The sequence below is a fragment of the Catharus ustulatus genome, chromosome 25, assembly GCF_009819885.2.
Source record: "Catharus ustulatus isolate bCatUst1 chromosome 25, bCatUst1.pri.v2, whole genome shotgun sequence".
Taxonomy (NCBI): Eukaryota; Metazoa; Chordata; class Aves; order Passeriformes; family Turdidae; genus Catharus; species Catharus ustulatus.
This window is the reverse complement of record NC_046245.1, coordinates 3,187,557-3,204,184: the sequence shown is the minus strand read 5'-3', so window position 1 is coordinate 3,204,184 and position 16,628 is coordinate 3,187,557. Positions and strand designations below refer to the sequence as shown.

Below are 16,628 nucleotides of genomic sequence, written 5' to 3'. Positions count from 1 at the left end.
AAAAAAAAATTTAAAAAAAGAAAAAAAAAAAAAAGAAAACCCCGATCAAGCGGGGGGCGCGGAGGGGGGCGATGCTCGGGCGGGGAAAGCGGCTGCACCTGCTTTAGAGGAACTATGGTAGGGCGGCCGGCGCCCGCCCCGCGCCGCCGCGCCCGCGCCGCCGCCGCGCCGAGCCGGACCTGAGCGCGGCCACGGCCCCGGCCGGCCCCGGCTGCCCGCGCCCCCCGCGCCCCAGCCCCGCACGGCCCCGCTCCCGGCGCGGCCGCACGGAGCCCCCACCCCCCGGGCCATGCCGCGCCGCCTCTGAGCTCCGGCCCCGCCGCGCCCGCCCCGTCGAAGTTTGGGGAAGGTGCCGGTGCGGGGAGGGCTGAGCAGGGCTGGGGGGGGAAGGAGCGGCGCGGCTCATGCCCGCCCCGGAGCCCGGCGCTCGGAGCGACCAGGTGGGTGCGAGCGGTGCGGGAGGGTCCGTGGGTGTCCCCCCGTCACCCGGGGGAGGGGGGCGCGGGGCGGGAACCCCCGGCAGGTGCGGGGGGCTGCGGGTTGTGTCCCCCGTGTCTCCGCTCCGCGCTGCCGGCCGGGCCGTGCCCCGCGCTCGGCCGCGCCGCGCTCGGAAGTTTTGTTACGGGCGCCCGGACAAAGGGAGCGGGGCCGGCGCTGGGGGTGCGGGCGGGCTGGGGCTCGGCGGGGCGCGGGGGGGCACCGGGGGGTTCGGGGATCGGGGCGCTACGGGCTCCCCCCGGGGGGGGTTCGGGGGTCTCCGCGCTCGCTGCGCGCCCCGAGCAGCGCGGGGGTCCCGGTGCGGGCGGGGGTCGCCGCCGCCCCCGAGGTTTGGGAGCGGTGAAGGAGGAGGAGGAGGAGGAGGAGGAGGGGGTCGCAGCCCCCTCGGCGAGAGGGGGGGTCGGGCCCCGGGAAAGTTGCGCTGCCGGCGGCACAGCCGCGCTGCCGGTGCCGGATCCGGACCCGCCTCCGCTCCGGCGCTTCGGGGGTCCCGCACCCCCCGAGGGGGCAGCGCACCGGGGCGGGGGGGCCCGGCCGCCCCTGCCCTGCAGCCGCCCCAGCGCTCCCTTTGTTGGTGCTTCCCATTTCCTCCCCATCTTTTCCTTTCTCTCCGGCAGTTTTGGTTTAATTCCGGCTGCTGGAGGGCTTGAGTGGGTTTCCCCCCCTCCTTTTTTTTTTTTTTTTTTTCCCTCCTCCATCACATTTTAACTCAGCCTCGACCCGCCGCTGCTTGGGCCCGGGGGTGTGATTCCCTCCTTGGAGAGAGAAATCCGTAAGTCTGCCCCAAGTTTTGCAATTCCTGGGAGAAGCAGCCGCCGCCGTCCCCGACAACCTGCAGCCAGCCCAGCCCGGCCGCCGCTCCCGCAGCCCTGGGAAAATCCAGCGCCGTGTCCAAACCCCTAACCCAGCCCGCAAGGTGAGGGAGAGGAGGACGAGGCACGGCTTCGGATGGAGCTGGAGAATATTCCCGAGCAAGCCCCGCAGGTTTGGATTCCGGAGGGGCTGACGCTCTGCCGCGCCCGCCTTTCCCCCGCTTGTAAAGTTTGCGGGGGTTCCGTGCGCCTTTGTTCGGACGGGGAGAGAGGCTGGGGGGGCTTTCCCGAGGATTTGGGGGGGGTCTCTCGGACCCGGACGCGATGCTGCCGGCAGCTGATGGTACCGGCGGTGATAACGTGTTTGGGAAGAGTTTTTTTTTTATTACGGAGCATCGTCTTGTGGGAGTTCCGAAATTGCCGGGCAGACAGCGTGTGCTGGCTCACCCTGGATCAGCCTCCAGCACCATCCCCTTCCCCGCCGGTGTCCGCGGGCGCTGCGATGCTCAAAGTTCAGGGATTTCTATTCTTCCCTCTCCCCGCTCCGTGGGATAAACAAACGCGCCTCTGTCTGCTCTCCCCTCTCCCCCTCTCCGGGAGAAAAGTGCCGCGGATGGCTCTGGATGTTTCTTTGGGTGTAGGAAATCTGGTTTGAGTTGGCAGGCGCGTTCGGAGGTGTGGATGGGAGAGAACAAGTGGAGCGTAATTGGGTTTTCTTTTTTTCCATTTGGGAGCGATGCTGGTTTCTGTTTCCCCGTTTAAAAGGCAAACAAGCCGAGGGCTGTGTGTCTCCCCCTCTCTCCCTCCTGTGCACTTTTTAATACAAATCAAAAATGTGCAGAGGAGAAAACGGGAATAATTCCCAAACCCCACTTTCCCGGGAGTCGTGGTTGGGAAGTGCCCGCTCGGAAAACTTGTGCTGAGATTATTTTTTTAAATTTTTTTTTCTGCTGCTCTTAATATAGTGCTGGAGGAATTCGTGTCCGAATTCCTGCTTGGGATCACTCCTCAGCTTCAGGCAGCTCTTCCCTCCCCATGAGTTGATACCCCAAGATTTTCCTTTTCCCAACTTCCATGGGATTAAGACCTCACTTCTCCGCGAGCGTCGTAAAGCTGTGGGGCAGACAATAAAATTGTTATTAGTTTCTGTATTAAAAGGTTGGGTTGTTTTTAACCCAAACCAGAAGGAGGATTTACTTTTACAAATTTCTGCTGGTGTGTTAAAAATTTACACGGGGAATACGTTCCGTGGAGAGCAGGGATTTGATGTTAAATCAACCCAACATGTGTCTCACGCAGGCGGCGTGACCCGGTCCCGGGTGTCGGCAGGGATGTGTTCCTTTTCATGCCTCCCCATATCCTCGATGAAAACACAGCAAACTCTCAGGGTTTTCTAAAATCTGAACTCTAAATTAAGGATTTTTTATTTTTTTTTAATTGCCACCCCACCTTAAAATCCATCAAAAATAAATCTAGCAAGCTCCATGAGCGGGTGGGTGGAGGAAATAATCAGGTTTGGGCAAATTACTTTGCTCTCCTTGTTTTTATTTAATTTTTTTTTTCTCCTCCAGAGAAAAATCGAACTGGGAATGGGGAGAATGTGGGGGAGAAGGGGCAGAATTCCCTGTGCCAAGGCAGGGAGCTTTGTCAGGGCTCTGGAGCTTCTCCTGCCCTTTGTGGTGTGGGATTGGGGGCTGTGGAGAAGATCCCGGAGCCGTCTGCTCCCAAAAACCGCTGGGAGCTGCTGCTTTGAGCTGCTCCCCGTTCATTTTGCTGTGTAATTTTAATTTATTCTTTGTTGGGGCTGTGTTTTTTTGGGTCTCCCCCATCCCAAACCCCCTTTTTTTTTCACGGAATTCTCAGTCTGTGGATGGGGGTGCGTCCGTTCCCGGCCGGATCGAGCATCGCTCCGGAGGTAAAAAATTATAAAATGCAAAGTGGCAGTGGTGAGCAGCACAAAGTTGGATTTGATGAGGGGGGGAAAAGGGCAGGAGAACGGGATCAGTGTGGAAAATCCCCCCCCAACCCCTGCACCCCGGGATGCGTCGCCCGGCGGGGTCAGGGAAGGAGGAGGGGAGGGGGGAAAGGCTGAGCAAACGGAGCGAGGTGGAATAAAACGGATTAAAGTTGCTGCTGGGGGAGGTGGGGAAGAGGCTGGAGAACAGATAATATCCCAAATATCTGTAAAAACCGCACCCAGCCCCGCTGTCCTGCCTGGAAATCAGGCAGCCGTAGCTTTTACATCCCCTTCGGAAAGGGAAGAGCAGGGAGCGTTCAGAAAACAACAACAACCAAAAAAAAAAAAAATTAAAAAAAAAAAAGAGTGCAATGTATAAAATCAAGTGACACTAAAATATCTCCTCGGGCCCTCGGCCTTTCTCTCCTAATAACCCGGCAGGAATGCGAGTGCACTCAGTTGTGAAGTTGCTGCCCGGAGAGCCCGGGAGCTTTTCTTTTCCGCCGCTGGCTCGGGGGATGCTTTGAGTCTGCTGATGTTTGTGTCTCGCTGTGGGGCTGGGGAGGGGCTGGGGGGCTCTGCCTTTCAGGGTTTTCTCTCTCTCCTTTGATTTTATTTTTTTTTTCCACCCCCCTCCCACCCACCCTTTTTTTTTTTTTTTTTTTTTTTCTCTTTTCTTGCCGGTCCGGCGGGGAGTGGGGCCGGAGGGGGAGAGTTTGGGGCTGGGATTGCCTTTGTGGCAGCAAGGTGGGGGGCAAGGGGAACAGGCTCATTCTTCCCACCAGGAAAGGCGGGAGGAGAAGCCTGGAGGTCCCTGGGTTTATAACTCATGCACATTTATGGCTCCTTGCCTTTCCCCTCCGTGGTGGGGTTTGGGAGCCTGAAGGGTTTGGGGAAAATCTCTTCTTTCGGGAAATGTTTTTTTTTCCATTTAATCTCCGTGGGTTTGAAGCCCAGCAGAGCGCTGGGATGGTGCTGGCAGGTGGGTTTGGGGTGTGCTGGGGTTGTTCCCCATTTTTGGGTCCCCATCTCCTCCTCCAGGGCCACCCTGGGGTTTTTCCTCCGCTCCCGAAATGACCCCGCTGCCACCTCGGCGTCACCTGCCACTCCTGGAAGTGGCAACTTGAAATTTCCTGTCCCTTCCTCTGTGGTTTGCAGCACGGACAGGGGAATTCTGCAGGGTGGGGAGCTCGGTGCTGCTCCCTGGGCATCTCCCCGCAGAGGGAAGGAAAAAAAAAAGGAGAAAATAAAACCACTCTGAGATTGGAATTTCCATGTGTTTGCCGCGGAAAGTGTAAAAGTCCTTCTGGATGCACCTGATTGGAACTCAGGGGGAGCAGCTGGCTCAGAAATAACCCCAGGGGCTGGGACATGGAGCTGGTGACCCTTGGGGTGGCCCCTGAGTGGCCATGGGGCTGTGACCAGCAGTGCTGGCTCCTGGGCCAGCTCAGGGCAAGGACTTGCACCCATTTTATCTCTTACAAAACCTCCTTGTGCTGCACCTTTTTCAAGTCAAACAGAACTTGTAGATCAAGATGGGGCCGGGCACAGCTTGAAAAACTTCCTAATCTTTTTAAATTTTTTTTTTCCTTTCTCCCCCCTCTCCAAGTGTTTGGGAGATGAAATCCAGCCAAGACGCTGCTTGAGGGTTTGTTTTTGTTTTTTACAAACTTTTCCTAATTTAAACGGCTCTTGGCACGGCTCAGGCGAAGCTCCGGCGTGAGACGTGTCGCGGTGATCCGGCTGCCCGTGACAAAAACGTGTTTGGAAGTGAGAAAAGACAGAAAAGAGAGGCAGGAGGAGGCGAGGAGAGGTCCAAAGCCATGATTTATTTCATAAGGATCCTGCTGGAGCAGGGATGAGCTGGAGGGAAATCATGAAAGGATTCCTGTGCCACGGGCACGGCGTTGGCAGCGGGACGCGCGGGGAAAGGAGCCCGGCGTGAGTCTGGATCGTTTCTCCCGGGGTTTATTTTGCTTTTGGGGAAAGCCAGGCTGTGTTTGCAGCCTGTTGTGCCGAGGTCTGGCTGGGTGGAGCGGTGTGGTGCCGGTGTGCCAGCCCTGGTGACACTTGCCGTGCCCTGGCAGGTTGGCAGCAGGCGTTGGCAGCGCGTTCCGGCGGAAGCCGTCCCTCCTCCTCCCGGGGTGCAGAGCCAGCCTGGCAGCAAAAACTGGGATTTTTTCCATGTGGAGAATAAGGAGCAGAAAGGTGGATGTGGAGGAAATCTCACCTTGCTCTGCTCAGGGCTCCAGGCTGGGTTTATCAGAGGCAGAAGTCGGGGTAATAAAATGATTTGATGGGGGATTCCTTTCAAAACTGTGGGAAAAGTGCACAAAAAAAATTTAAGGTGATAGAGGAGGAAAAAAATCCCGTGGGGGGGATGATTTGGAGGTGATTTGGAAGTGGGTTTTTTTCTGCCTCGTTGGGAAAACTCCTCCGGTGTGACCGGAGCTGGAATGGGCAGATGGGGCTGGGGAGATCCAGGAGAGCAGGAGGAGGAAAGGGAAGGGGAGGAAGGCCCAGCAGGGTGGGTTTGTGCTCTGGGTGCTGTGCAGGGTGGGTTTGTGCTCTGGGTGCTGTGCAGGGTGGGTTTGTGCTCTGGGTGCTGTGCAGGCTGGGTTTGTGCTCTGGGTGCTGTGCAGGGTGGGTTTGTGCTCTGGGTGCTGTGCAGGGTGGGTTTGTGCTCTGGGCGCTGTGCAGGGTGGGTTTGTGCTCTGGGTGCTGTGCAGGGTGGGTTTGTGCTCTGGGTGCTGTGCAGGGTGGGTTTGTGCTCTGGGCGCTGTGCAGGGTGGGTTTGTGCTCTGGGTGCTGTGCAGGTTGTGTTTGGCAGCTCTGGGTGCTGTGCAGGGTGGGTTTGTGCTCTGGGCACTGTGCAGGGTGGGTTTGTGCTCTGGGCACTGTGCAGGGTGGGTTTGGCAGCTCTGGGCGCTGTGCAGGGTGGGTTTGTGCTCTGGGTGCTGTGCAGGGTGGGTTTGGCAGCTCTGGAGCTCGGGGAGATGCTGCTCCCGTTTCCACAGCCGCAGATCCGTGGCTGGGATGAGGCGCTCGCCCCGAGCAGGTGCTCACAGAACGACTCCTTGGAGCAGCCCTGGGCCAGAGCTGGGGTTATCCACAGGGATTTCACTGCTCCAAGGCTGGAAAAGGCACAAAACCGGTGCCATTCCAGGTTCCTGGCTGAGCATCCCACTGCCAGCTTCCTTGAGGATTTGTCAGCTCTGATCCCAAACCCTCCGACCCTTCCCTTGCTTCCTCCGGTCCTGCTTTGTTCCACACCCCGTAGATTTTAGGTGAGCGATTTTCTTTTTGCTACTTGTTGTGAGTCCCAGGCCCCCAGATGTGGATGGGACCACCTGGGAGAAGCTGTCATGGACTGGGAAAAACCTTGGGAAAAAGAGGGAGCAGTGGAGGAGGGCTCGGGGTTGGAGGCTCGGTGCAGAACGGAGCGAGGGATGAGCTGGGATCCCGAGTTCCCAGCAGTTCCCTCCCTCTGGAGCCCCTTGGATTCAGTGGGGATGTGTCCCCAGTGCCCTTTGCTGGTGCCCCAAGGCTCAGGGACAGTCCTGGAGCTGGCACTGGGCTCAGGGCTCCCATCCCACGCCAGGATCACGGCACATCCCTTGGGATGGGGGATCCCGCTTTGCCACACAGCCCTGGAGCAGGAATGTCCCCACAGCCTGCAGGGACCTGGGGCTTCCTCAGCTCCTGGGTTTTCACCAGGGACGGCAGGGGACAGCCCCACTGCAGCCTCAGGAAAAGCTTTGGGGACTCAGAGTGGTCACAGCAGGGCTGGAGGAGCCACCCAAGGAAATGCCTGGCAGAGCTGAAACTCCTTGTTGAGGATCTGGAGTTTTTGGCTGAATATTGGGCAGAGACCTTGTGCTGGGCAGGGAGAGGAGCTCTCCTGTGTCCCCTCGCCAGGCTGTGTCCCTGGTGCCAGCAGGGAGGATCCCTGAGCTCCCAGGAGGGTTTCTGGCTCCCAGCAGCTCGGTCCTTCCTCCAGGATGCTGCCAGACCTGGCAGGGGGAAGGAAATTCCCTGGAGCACGGGGTAACTTGGATCAGGGAGAGAAACACGGCATCACCAGGCCTGTTAAAAACAGAAGAAGAGCAAATAAAGGCATGGGGAGAAGTGTCCTGTAAGTTTTGAGGCAGGAAATGTTCATTTTGGAAATGTGCTGGGCTGGGCAGAGCTGCAAACCTCCGGATTTTTACCGAGGTGGATTCGGGTGGGATTAGAAAGTCTCCAGCTCTGCCTTTCTCTGGGATTATTTCGTGAGAATTTACATTTCTCCTCTACATCCCAGCCTGCTTTCCCTGCAGCTTTCTGGATGGATTTTTATGCTGCATTTCTGGGATGGGGTTGGGTTCAGCCTCAGCTCTGCCCGAGCGGGGTTTGGGGAGCCAGGCTGCCACAAATCTTCTCCATTAATAAATCAAACCCTCGAAATCGACAGGAATTCCTCTTTTGGGTCCTTGTCACCTGCTGGGTGGGTAAAGCTGGGGCTGGGGGGGTGAGGGGGAGGAGGGGGGATGTTCCTGTTCATCCCATTGCTCCCAGTTTGTCTCAGCCTGTCAGAACTCAATCAAAACTCTTCTCCTCAATTCTGCCTCTCCAGCAGGACCCAGTCCTGTCCCCCTGACCCCAAAGCACTCAGGGTTGTGGGGTTTGGCAGCAGAGCCCTTGTTCCCCCATGGAGGTGAAGGAGAGGAGGAATTGGGGCAGATCTCCGCAATTTTGGCTTTTTGTGTGTATTGGGGAAAGGAGATTCCCTCAGAGGTGGGGGGAAATGTCCCAAAATCCATCCTGTGAGGGGTGGGAGCATGGAGAAACCATGGGAATGGATTTCTGGCACAGCACAACCTTCACTTCATCCCCGTTTTCCGAAGTGACAGCAGTGAGATCTGAGCTGGGATCTGGATTTGATTTCCCAAAGCGAAACCCAAAGGTGCTGGGGCTGCAGGGTCCAGCTCGGCTCCTTCCCATGGGATGGATCTCAGGGCTGGGCTCTGCATCCTCAGGCCCCTCTGGATGCAGCAGCACAGCCCTGTCTGGGTTATTCCCACTTCTTTTCACCCAGGATTTATTTATTAAAGGATACGTGGCAGGGCCTGTTCCCAAATCCTGTGAAATCTCTGTTTTGATTCTGGTGGGCTCCCACTGAACAAATCCCATTTTCCCTGGGGAGTTGAGCCGTGGCTGCAAGTCTGGGTCAGACTTTGGAGCTGTCAGAGCAGCCCCATGGATCAAACCCCTCCTCATCCCTGCATCCACAGCTTTTCCAGCGGCGCCGGCAGCGTGGCCGTGCTGGGCAGGAGGAATGCTGGAGGGATCCCCTGCTCTGGGGGGCTGGGGATTTAAAATATAGTAAAATAAAATAATCTGTGCTGTTTGGGTGTGCAGGGGGAGGGAGCTGGGGGTGCTGCTGGCTCTGGGCAGGGTCTGGTCCCTCGTGTCCCCACCGTGCTGGAGCAGGGGATGCGTCGGGAGCGTCGCTGCTGCTGAATTTCCAGCTGGAAATTTGGGATGGAGCTGCAGGAGGACACAGGGCTGTGGCCATCCCTGTGGGAAAAGGATGGATGGACAGAGCTCTGTCCCCTCAGAGGGGACACACAAGCTCCCACACTGCAGCCTGGGTCTGTTACAGACACAGACACTCCGGGAATGAGCAGGAATTGCTGGGTTTGAATGGAGGTTTAAAATAATAACTGGGGGTTGGAAACTCCTGGAAATGGGCAGAAGTGTGCTGGGGCTGGAGGGGACATTGGGGACACAGGGCCAGGGATGTGGCTTGTGTCCCTGAGAGATTTGGTGTCCTCTTGACAGCTTCTCTGATTCTGTGTCCCGGTGTTGTTGCCTTCCCTCACCACCGTGTGACGATTTTTGGTTTGGGGGACAGCAAGGGATGTCCCCTGGCTTGGTACCTGTGCCAGCCCCTGTGCCAGCGTGTCCTGCAGTGGTGATCCCAGCGCTCTGTGCCCACCCAGGACACTGTGGGGACAGTTCTGTGTGCCCCTGTGCCACGGGAGAGGTAGGATGGGGCTGGGCTGCCAGCAGGGACTCGGGGGCTCAGCTGTGGCACAAAGGTGGCACCCAGAGGTCACCCAGAGCCCTCAGCTGAGGGTTTTTGGGATCTGTTCTAAAAAAGCAGCTGAATTGTCTGGTGGTGAGTCCTGCTCAGGCTCGTTGGGAGCCAGGTGGGCACAGGGACATGGAGCCCCTCCTTGCCCCAGCACCCAGAGGTGCTCACAGCACCCCAGCTCTGCACGAGGGTGGCAGCACTTGGTGAATCATTGATTAATATTTTTAAAGGATGAGGGTTATTTTTAGGAGGAGTGGAGGGAGCCCAGTTCCTTCCTGGGAGTAATCCCTGGAATTTGCACAGTGCTGTGTGTCCCACAGCAGTGAGAAAGTGCCCAGGGCTCCCTTGGCCACCGAGCTGGAGCAGCAGCAGCCACCTGGAGGCCAGCACACCCTGAAGTTGGGCTTTGGGATCTCACCATTCCCAGGAGAGATGAGCAGGATGTGGATTGACTTTGCCCAGCTCTGTCCCAGGGCTGTGCTGGGTTGGGAAGACGCTGTGCTTGCTGTCACTGTGGGGATGCTGCAGCTGGATCAGCACGAGCTGGGAATGCTGAGCGTGACCCTGAGTGATGCTGTGGGACCTGATCCCTTCCCTGTGTGCCAGGCTGGGACACTGCAGCCATGGAAGAGCTCTGCTGCCATTCCTGTGGCATCCATCCACGCTGGGCCAGGCAGCACCTCCAGGATTCCTGCAGAAGAACCACAGAGGGGACATTGCTGGCAAGAGGACGCGGTGACACCGAGAAGGGCACCCCAGGGACCTTCTGACTCCTGGTGGGAAGCACTTCCCACAGCCAAGGGATGCTCCTGCCTCTCCCAGATATGAAGTGCAGCATCCCAGTGCCCTCCCAGCAGCATTCCCAGGGCAGGATCCCAGCACAGCCCTGCTGCTCCCAGGTTTTAGTGGAGAAACCTCCTGGGTTATTCCCAGCCGAGCTGTCAGAGCTGGGTTTGCTCTGTGAGGGTGGCAGGTGCCCAGAGGAACCAGGAGATGCTGAGGCTGGCCATGGAGAAGCCAAAATGTGCAGGAATAAAATCAGGGGAGCTGTTTGGAAGTGTGGAGCTGAGACAGAGCCGGCCTCGGGTCACGCTGCCTCCCGTGGGACACGAAGAGAAACGGACTTGAGGAGTTTGGAAATGCCCAAGGATGGTTCTCCCCCCTCCAAAGCCTTTTTTATTTCTCCCTCCTCGTGAGCAGCATCGTTTCTGGATGGAAGGCAGGCCTGTTCCTGCACAGAAATGGGATTTGCCGTGGAGAGCAGTAACCAGAGCCGTTCCCACATTGATTTTTGCACAGACGTGACGGAGTTTGGGAAAACTTGGGCATCCCTCCTGCTCCATAGGTACCATGCCTGTCTTTTTTCCTCCCCTCTGGATTATTTGAAGCCCAGGAGAGACTTTTAGCAGCCTCCAGTCTGACTTGCCGTGAACTCAGCTGGAAGCTTTTGCTCAGGGTGGGACATGGGACGCGAGTCCCAGCCCTGGATCGCTCCTCATCCCATTCCAGAGCATCCCTCACCTGCTCCAGGGCATTTCCTCCTCCCTGCCTCCATCCCTGCCCTTTGCAGCCTCTCCTGAGGGGATGGGGCAGGGGAAGCTCCAGGAGTTTGGGGTTTATTCTGATTTTTGAGCTTTCCCCATCGCTCCCCTTTTCAGGGAGCTTTTGCCCTTCCCAGGGATGGAGTCTGGACATTTTCCTGTGTCCCTGCTCTTCCTCACTCCCACAGTGCAGTGTCCTTCATCCCTCCATCCCTCCTCTTCCTCAGGTGTCCCAGGCTCTGGAAAGCAGCTGTGGCACCATCCTGCCTGTGAACAGGAGGTACAGAGATTTTTTCTGGAGAATTCCGCGTGCTCCAGGTGGGATCAGGGCTCTGGATGCACAGAGGAGATTTTGGCTGGAGGTTTTTTGTGTTCCAGGTGGGATATGAGGGCTCCGGGATGCTGCAGCAGGAATTCCAGGTGGGATTTGCACCAGGGGATGTGTCCCCAGTTCCTGAGTGTCCAAACCAGTGCGAGCCAGGCACTGGGAATGTGGGAGAGGCTTGAACCGAGCCGGGATTTACGGAGAGATGCTGGAAAAACCTTTGGAAAACTGCTGTGCTGGTTGCAGCTCTATCCCACACCAGCGATGGGAGCTGCTGCTAATTATTTTAATGGGATTTGGGGGGGGATTGTGCTGAAAACCTCATCCCAAATCCTAAACCCTGATCCCATGTGGAAGTGCAGAGCGATGGCCGGGAGCTGTGCGTGAATCTCACCTCATCCCACGGGTTTGGTTTTTTTTCCAGGAGTTTGGAGGAGGTTTTTTTTTTTTTTTTTTAATTTTGTTCCCACTGAATTTTTTTTCCCCACCATCTTCATTATCATTTTTGTTAATTAGATTGTGCTGGGGAGCAGTCTCTATTCAAAAGCAGAAAGCTCCGAGATGGGTTTTTCCAAGTGCGGCTGCGTTCGGGGCTGGGAAGGGGGAGAACGAAGATGCTTGAAAGAAATATAATTTTTTTTTTTTTTAAAAATAATTTCTTCATAAAGCTCTTTAAAAAGAAAACCCCAGGCCCCCTTCCCCCACCACGGCCACCTCCCCTCTTTCCCCCCCAATTAAACGATTTGAATTTCCACGTTAACCGCTTGGTGCTTCCTCGGCGCCTCAGATGATTAGAAAGGGATATTCATTTATGCCTTTTAAACGCCGCCCCGATTAAAATCAGAGAGATTTTTTCCTTCATCAAAATCTAACATCCTTGAAAAATTAATTTGATGCCTCTTGTTATCAATTAATTGAATCTCGTTGGGAGAGAGGCTCGTGCGGCGGGTGGTTGGAGCCGGCCCTTCTGTTCTTAGTTGCTTTCCCCCCTCTCCGCTCCCTTCTGCTGCTTCCAAACACTGGGACATTATAAAACTCGGCCTTTTTTTATTTTAAATATATGATTTTTTTTTACTCATAAAATAAAATAAATGAATTAAACTTGCTCTCTCTCTCTGCCCTCCTCCTCCATTCCCCCTGAGTTCCTCTCGATGAAAGACCCTTTTTTCCTTTCCTTTCTCTCATCCCTCTTTCCTATAACTTCCGAGAAAAAGAAAACTTGGGGCTTTTAGCAATTTCTCAGCAGCCAAGGTCCGTCTTTCTTCTTTTCTTTAACGGGGGATATTGGATATTTCATTTGAATCTCCCTTTTTTCAATTAAAAGTGCCCCATTCCTTCTCTTCCAGCCGCTCCATTCTCCTGCTCTGCCTCGGCAGCCGGAGAAGCGATTTTCCTTTCTTTAATATTTCAGCTCTTCCCCTGAGACAGGCTGCCTGCCTTATTTTTTTTTATTTTTTAATAGACTTTTTCTCCCTCTATTAAACTTTTCCAATCTTCGTCCCTTTATTTTTTTTCCCTTCCCACCTCTTTAAACAAAAAAAAAAAGAAAAAAAACGAAGAGGAAAAGTTATAAAATGGGAAGAACTGGGTCATTCAGGAAGTTATTGGAATAACTTCAAAATTAGGCTTCACTTTCACTCTCCTTGGAGTGGTTGTGCCTTTGGATGCAGCCTCTTCCCTGGTGGCTCCGTTGTCGATGTCCAGTTGGGAATTTGGGGTTGGGGAGAGCAGAGCTTTGATTTTCTTGAGGGGGTTTGGTGGGGGTGTCCCTTCCAAGGACTCCTCAGGGATGATCAGGGGTTGTGTCCCCCCAGCCTGATGTGATTTGGTGTCAGGATCCTGGTGTCACATCCCTGCTGTTCCCTGCACTGTCCCCTCACTTGTGCCCAGCTGGATTTGGGATCTGACTCTTTGGGATTTGGGCTCTTCCAGCCCTGCCTGTCCTCACTGAGGGGCCTCTCCTGCTCCTCTGTGGGGTCACCAAGGATTTTGGGGGCTGGGGAAGAGGGTGACCCTGATCCATGTGCACAGAGAGGGTGTTTTGGGATGTTTAAATTCCCATTTGGATCGTGTTGGGCAGGTTTTTAGGGGGATGAGAAATTAGGGGGTGCAGGCTGGACCTGGCACTGCAGTGGCTGATGGAGCCCTGTGGGGGCTGCCTGGATTTTGGGGTGTGCCCTTGGCCCCAGTGGGCATCCTGCAGGATTTGGGTACTGGGCCTGCATCCCAAAGTGCTGGGACAGAGGTGCCAGAGCTGCATCCTCACCTGATGGGACACCAGATACTGGTCTTGCACCCCAACCTCATGGGATGTGGGTACCAGACCTGCATCCCAACCTCGTGGGGCACTGGTGACAAACCATCACAGCCTGATGGGGCGCTGCTGACAAACTTTCATCCTGACCCACTGGGACACAGGAACTGGACCTGCATCCCAACCTGATGGGACACAGGTACTGGACCTTCAACTCCACCTTATGGGACACAGGTCATGGATCTGCATCCCAGCCTGATGGAGCTTGGGTGCCAAACCTTCATCCTGACCCATTGGAATGTGGGTACCAGATCTGCATCCCTAATGGGACACCAGGCTCTGCTCCTACATCCCAGCCTGGTGGAACACAGGTGCTGGATGTGCATCCCAACCTGCTGGGACATGGGTACCAAACCTGCATCCCAATTTGGTGGGACATGGGTACCAAAACTGCATCCTGGGTCATGGGACATAGGTACCAGCCCTGATGCTGGTAGGTGCCATAGGTGCTGGATCTGCATCCCAATCTGATGGGACACAGGTCCTTTATCTCCATCCCAGCCTGGTGGGACACAGGTCATGGATCTGCATCCCAGCCTGATGGAACACAGGTCATGGATCTCCATCCCAACCTGGTGGGACACAGGTCAGGGATCTCCATCCCATCCTGATGGGACACAGGAGCTGGATCTCCATCCTGACCTGATGGGACACAGATGCTGGATCTTCATCCCATCCTGGTGGGATACAGGTTCATGGATCTGAATCCTGACCTGGTGGAACACAGGAGCTGGATCTCCATCCCATCCTGGTGGAACACAGGAGCTAGATCTCCATCCCATCCTGATGGGACACAGGTCATGGATCTCCATCCCATCCTGATGGGACACAGGTCATGGATCTCCATCCCATCCTGATGGGACACAGGTCATGGATCTCCATCCCATCCTAGTGGGACACAGGAGCTGGATCTCCATCCTGACCTGATGGGACACAGGTCATGGATCTCCATCCCATCCTAGTGGGACACAGGAGCTGGATCTCCATCCTGACCTGATGGGACACAGATGCTAGATCTCCGTCCCATCTTGGTGGGACACAGGTCATGGATCTCCATCCCATCCTGGTGGGACACAGATCATGGATCTGAATCCTGACCTGATGGGACACAGGTCCTGTATCTCCATCCCATCCTGGTGGGACACAGGAGCTAGATCTCCATCCCATCCTGATGGGACACAGGTCATGGAGATCTCCATCCCAGCCTGATGGGACACAGGTCATGGAGATCTCCATCCCAGCCTGATGGGACACAGGAGCTGGATCTCCATCCCAGCCTGATGGGACACAGGAGCTGGATCTCCATCCCAGCCTGATGGGACACAGGAGCTGGATCTCCATCCCATCCTGATGGGACACAGGTCATGGAGATCTCCATCCCAGCCTGATGGGACACAGGTCATGGAGATCTCCATCCCATCCTGGTGGGACACAGGTGCTGCAGCCCAGCCCAGCAGGATCCATCACCCCAGAGGGATCCCTGGTGGATCAGACACCAGCAGCCCCCACCAGGGCTGCCCTGCTCGGGGTCCCCACGTGTGCTGGCTCCGGAGCAGCGAGGTGGGAGCCCCGTGCTCCACGTCACTATTTAATTAGACGCCCCTGATTAACAAAACTTGGCGTTCGGCTTCCTCCTGCCCTCATCTTTCCTGGCTCCGAATCAATGGCTTTGATATGCTAATTAGGGAGTAATTTAATTTCAAAAGGCCGCAATTAACAAGGGTGTTGTGGACATGCTGTAGTTAAGCGGCGTAATCTAATTTGCATTAGTAACAAGCAGGGACTAATTAGAAGCTTAATTAGACACTTAGACGGCTCTTGTGTTTACTTTCTTAATGAGATGGAGTGGGGTTCCTTTTTTTTTTAATCTTTTCAAGAGCACAGCGAGGATGGAGCAGGATGGAGGAGCAGCCCCGGTGCCCGGCACGTGCTCCGGGATGGAGCAGCATCCCCGCTGTCCCAGCACCTCCAGCCCACCCTGGCAGGGGTTTTGTGTTCCTGGAAGCTTGGCAGGGAATGGGAGAGGTGCCAGGCGGGCATTGGTGTCTCTGGGAATGGTTTGTGTGAGGTGATGTGCTGTGGGGCAGCTCTGGAGGGCAAAGGATGCTCTGAGGTTTTGGAGGGGCAGGTGGGGCTGGCCAGGAGCACAGAACAATCCCATGGTGGAGTTCTCACGCTCCCAGCTGCTCTCCAGCTCTCTGATCCTCGATTTTTGGGGGGAACAGAACCTCACTGTGGCCATCCCTGATTTCCTCAGAGCACCAAATGCTTCTCACTGGTGCCCACAAGCGTGGCTGGGCTGGGCTGGCACCGAGGCAGGTGAGGAGAGCCAGGGGGTGAAGGTGAAGAGCTGGAGGTTGTCTCTTCCCAAAGAAGTTGCTGGGAGCGAGATGAAAGTGGGAGATGAAAGTGCCCAGAGGTGAGATCCCATTAAAGCAGTGCCTGGGCTTAGCCAGCCCCTGGTTCCTTAAATATCTTCTAATTTACAGTAATGCTCCGGATCCGTCTCAGCTCCCCCAGACTTTTATTTTAATCCCCTTTCCACATTTCCATGTGTTTATGTGTTAATTAAAGGGTAAAAAGCCACTCTTGGAGCAATCCCGTGCTGCTGCTTCTTTTCCAGCCGAAGCCTTTTAGGATTAGCAGCCGCTTCCTAAAGCCTCGCGCTGCCGGAGCAGGACGGGCAGGTTGCTCAACTTTCTGTAGCTGGGAGCAGATCCAGTGCCTGGGATCCAACTTTTCTGAGTCTTCTTCTCCTTCCAGCTGTGCAGAGGAGCATCCTGCAGATTTCTGAGGACTTTGGGGGTTTTTGCTGGGTTTGTGTTGCTTTAGGATCCGCCGGTACCCAGGGGAGAGGCTCCCTCTGCATCCCAGCGAGGCTGGAGCTGGGAGGAAAGTTCTGGAATTCTGCTTTGGGGCTGGGATGTGCTGGGAAGGAGGGAAACAGCCTCTGGAACGTCTCAGTGTCGGTTGTGTCGTGTCCCAGCCCGTGGAGATGTGATGGGAGAGTTTTCCCAGCGGTGTTTCCCGCTGCTTTTCCTCATCCCTCCCTCCTGGGTGATGGTTGAGGAGCTCTTGGAGTTTGTGGCTGGGGAAACCCAG

At 55.8% G+C, this 16,628-nt stretch overlaps 1 protein-coding gene across 2 annotated transcripts in view; it reads left to right on the top strand.

Moving 5' to 3' along the window:
* Positions 1 to 393: 393 nt before the first annotated feature.
* The window catches only part of FOXP4 (forkhead box P4), a 60,404-nt gene continuing 44,169 nt past the window's right edge, over positions 394 to 16,628 (top strand). For both annotated transcript variants that reach the window (XM_033080111.1, XM_033080110.1), the window contains exon 1: positions 394 to 440. The gene's annotated coding sequence lies outside the window, so the exon portion shown is untranslated. The remainder of the gene's footprint in view (positions 441 to 16,628) is intronic.